Here is a 4637-nt window from a genome sequence, read left to right on the forward strand (position 1 = left end):
AATGCTTTTTATTTGTTTAGTTTAATTATAAAAAGAAAATAATAATAAAAGATACTGTGGGCCCAACTTGTAGCCCCTACACCATTACACCCAAAAACAAATTCACACCCTTTACTGATTGGGCGTCACGTGTCACAATTCACCCCTATTTGTTATCCCTCCACTACGCATAGCCTAAAATGACACTTAACATTAAAATAAAATAAAACAAAATATAAATGATTTTAAAATATCTTGCCTAGAATTTAAATTACAAGAAAAGACAAAAGTAAGATTGAGATTCTAGAAGAATAAAAACAATGTTTTACAAAGAGATGAATGACAAGAAACACATTTAATTTCCTACTACTATCGAAATTGGTTTTGAAGTATATTTGATATTAGTTATTTTGAAGGGTCAGGTTATTCTACAAAAGGTGATAAAAATGAGAAGTGTGAGAAGTTATAAATAATTGACATGTGTCAAGTGGGGACCAAAGGAAAAAGGGCATAAAGGTAATTGTACACATTTTCTCTCTCCACATGCAAGACACATGTTAATACCTCCATCATTTTAGAACGTTTATAACTTTTTCGTATGATATTTATTTTTTTAAAAAAAATCATCATAATAACAAGCGTTTTTTATCTTTAATATGAGTATGATTTTTGTTATATAAAATTTAAAACAAAAATCACGTCATTGTGTCTTTTCGCACACCATTGTGTCTTTTCGCTTATCATTGTGTCTTTTTTCATCATAGTGTGTTTTCGCACACCATTGTGTCTTTTCGCTTATCATTGTATATTTTTTCGTCATTGTGTCTTTTCGCACACCATTGTGTCTTTTTGCTTATAATTGTGTCTTTTTTCGTCATTGTGTCTTTACACATACCATTGTGTCTTTTTGCACACCATTGTGTCTTTTCGCTTATCATTGTGTCTTTTTTCGTCATTGTGTCTTTTCGCACACCATTGTGTCTTTTTTCACCATTGTGTCTTTTCGCACACCATTGTGTCTTTTTTCGCACACCATTGTGTCTTTTCGCTTATGATTGTATCTTTTTTCGTCATTGTGTCTTTCAACTCATCAATATGTTTTTTTAAATACTAATAACACCATTGTGTAATAATAATATGTAAAAATAATGATAAAATAACAAATTATCTAATACATAAAACACAATGATTAATACATGTTACTAACTTGAAATGTAAAACACAATGGTGAATACGTATAACACAATGACCTAAAACGTAAGACATAATGGTGAATACGTATAACACAATGGCCTAAAACGTAAGACACAATGATGAATATATATAACACAATGACTTGAAACATAAAACACAATGGAAACAACATATTACACAATGACACAATGAACAACAAAAAAACACAATTAAAAAACCCATTAATTTTTTTTTATTTTTATATAACAATATGATATTCATATTAAAGATAAAAAACGCTTATTATTATGATGAATTTTTTTTTAAAAAATAATGTCGTATGAAAAAGTTATGGACATTTTTAAAAGGATGAGAGAATTGGCATATGCGTTGCATGTGGAGAGAGAAAGTCAATAAAAGTGAGTTATTACATTCATGCCCTTTCAATCAATTTTTATTTATTAAATTAATCTCAGCCATTCAAATATAAGATCAATTGACTGAATTCCTTCTCATCCTTCTCATTTTTGTTATCCTTTGTATTTTAACTTTACCCTTACTTTGGATACCCAATAACAAATTCAAATATCGGAAGGGTGTTGCAAAAGTGCACAAGATTAATCAGAACATACCTACATTTTCTTTTTTTGAAAAGTTTTTGAATTTTTGGTTAAGACACTTATATATTCGAAACGGATTTGGTTGATACGGTAACTTTGGATACTTTAAGAACAAATTCAAATACATGGAAAGAGTGTTGCAAAAGTGGACAAGATCAATCTCAACGTTCACAAACAACATACGTTTCACATAAAAAATAAATCCCTTACATCTTATAATCGATCGGTTTTTAATTCAAGATGAATTTTTTACACGATCCAATTGATCGGTTTTTAGTTTCGAGCGGAACCCGATAGCACCTCTAGACAAATGAATCATTTCCTACTTGACTTGGCGTGTTCACAGGTTGTACTTGACCTAGCGTGTTCACAGGTTGCTCGTCTGGGTTAGGATTGATATCTTTAACACGAATAAATAGGGGCCATACGGGTTGCGTTCGGCAGTTTTCTGCTACAAACAAAATCCTCAATAACAGCCACATACACACCACAATCACCCAATCTAATGACCACATACATGATATATATATCATACGCATATCGATTAATAAGTTAAAACAGATTCATGTGAAAACATGTCATTTCTTAAACGAAGCCTTAAAACATCCTTATTCTAAACAAACAAAAACATAAATCCCGAATATATAAAACCCTAAATCCTCAACTCGGCACAACCGAGAATCGTCCCCCGACACCGGGTCATGGAACTCGCTTTCTGCCACACGGGCTTCTCATTCCCGAGTGTCAAAACATCAACATCCGACATCTTTTTAATATCCGAATTCCACCCTTCAGGCCCCACGACACCACCGATCACATAAATATCATCCTGAAACCCCATCATAGCAAACCCGATTCTCCTTTTAAAACCAGAAGCCGATATCACAACTTTCCTCGAGTCTCGATCCTGTTTATATATAAGCCCATGACTCATCACATACAACGACCCGTTAACAACCGTCATCGGTCCTTGAACCCACGAGTGCTTATAAACCCGCCACCCGTCTTTGACCAACACTTGACTTGTGGTCAAACCCTTGTGGACCACATGCACCTCACCCCCGATAACCAACCCTGTACACGCCGAGTTATGCGAATAGTGAAGATCGGGAATCGAAACCCACGTGTCCGTCTCCGGATCATAAACTTCCGCTTTCGCTATCGATTTCCGACACGTTGTAAACCCGCCTGCCACCAATATCTTCCTGTTCACCGCACAACACGCGAACATGGCCCGAGGCACAATCATGGGGGCCCGTTGAGCCCACCGCCGGCCAACCGGGTCATACGCCCAAACCTCGTTTGTCGCAAAGCTCCCGTCTTGGTCCCCAGTCAACGGGTCAACCGCGTCACTACCACCACCAAGAACAAACAATTTACTCGAGACCGAAACCACACCGAAATGGGCCAAATTTCTAACTTTCGACGGGAGTATCGGGAGCGTGATCCAAAGATCTCGGGCCGGGTCGTAAAGTTGCCACACGTTTTCCGGGTCGAACGCGCACACACATAACAGATTCTCACGCACGTTAAGTTCTTCGCGCGCTTTATAAAGCTCAGTGCTGTGAGCCGCTTCACGCCAAGACCGACAAACTGTTTCTAGCTTCGGGAAAAGGTAATACGGGACTCGCGCGAGACACCTGATTGCAACTGCATCGGGGAGACCTTCAATGAGAGCCGACATAACTAACCGCAACCTGAAAAGAACCAAAAAGACGATAATACCCTTCGAATCTCGTATGCGAGACTACAAACTATAAACAGATTCTACACAAGAGCAAGAGTCACATTTAGTAATTCTAGGTTATGATGAAAAAATTATACTATATTATATTATAAATAACTGTAATGTAATGTATGGGTGAATTTAATTAAGACATGAAGCAAAAGGCTAAAACTCGATGAAATGGTAAAACAAAAAAGTTAACCCTAGTTATAAATATAATTTTGCAAAACAAATTGGGGGTAATTGACTAGAATACAATCAATCAAAAACAAAATGTAGAGTCTAATAATTAATCCTGATAGTACAACCAGATTAAAAATTTGGATTAAAGTATATATGTAATGGATTGCGTTTAAAGTCCACAGATGATACAATACAATAGAATTGCAATAAAGAAAACTGGATCCGGGTGTGGACATTTTGGAATCGCAATTGAATAATTACATGACATGGTCAAACTAGTAACGAGAATCGGAACACTTACTGGAAATTTGGAGGAGATTTGACGGATGATTTGTCAAGGCCAAGTGGGTGTGAACAAGGCTAAGGCAATAGTAGGTTTTATAACAACCAGGACCCGATCCTTTTGTAAATGATCACGTCTGATCGTTTAGACTTGCGGGTCTTATGGGTCTTACCAGATTTACAAAAACAGAAAATGGTCAAATCCGTGACAATTAACCCGAACCTGTTTAATGATATGAACTCGGAAACCGACCCTGTCATAAATAATTGGGTTAAGTGTTTTACTTGGTTTGTGCTTACATCTAATAACAAGACTTGATAATGTTTAAGAGGGCACACAGAGATGTTATTGTAAATTATACTACAAGCTTAGGTTTTTGTTAAAGTAAGACAGAATTACAAATTTTGTCCTTAAAAAAAAGCCAAATTACGGTTCGTGTCATTTTTTTAGTTTCTTTGCAGGCGGTGTCCTTTAAACATTTTTTTTCCTACACGTTATGTCCTTTACGCTAACTGGGTTAGAAAAACTCAGTTAAACACCCTCACGTGAGACGCGTGTGATGGCATATTGGTCTTTTCAAAACAAATTTATATACTCATATTAATAATAATAACAATAAATTCACATACACAAACAAACACACACACACACACACACACCACTCTCCCTATCT

At 35.9% G+C, this 4637-nt stretch overlaps 1 pseudogene across 2 annotated transcripts; it reads right to left on the reverse strand.

Moving 5' to 3' along the window:
• Positions 1–2334: 2334 nt before the first annotated feature.
• Positions 2335–4033, reverse strand: LOC143550590 (F-box/kelch-repeat protein SKIP30 pseudogene; annotated as a pseudogene). 2 transcript variants are annotated; one of them, XR_013138355.1, is made up of 2 exons: positions 3983–4033; positions 2335–3469 (listed from the first exon to the last, which is right to left on the reverse strand). The product of XR_013138355.1 is annotated as an F-box/kelch-repeat protein SKIP30 pseudogene, transcript variant X2 (transcript). The 2 variants fall into 2 exon arrangements; XR_013138354.1 differs by lacking the exon at positions 3983–4033 and adding an exon at positions 3597–3670 and having other exon boundaries at positions 2335–3539.
• Positions 4034–4637: the final 604 nt, after the last annotated feature.

This window comes from Bidens hawaiensis, unplaced genomic scaffold (assembly GCF_021521415.1).
Source record: "Bidens hawaiensis isolate Kalapana, Puna unplaced genomic scaffold, B.hawaiensis_p1.1 tig00016109_1, whole genome shotgun sequence".
NCBI lineage: Eukaryota > Viridiplantae > Streptophyta > Magnoliopsida > Asterales > Asteraceae > Bidens > Bidens hawaiensis.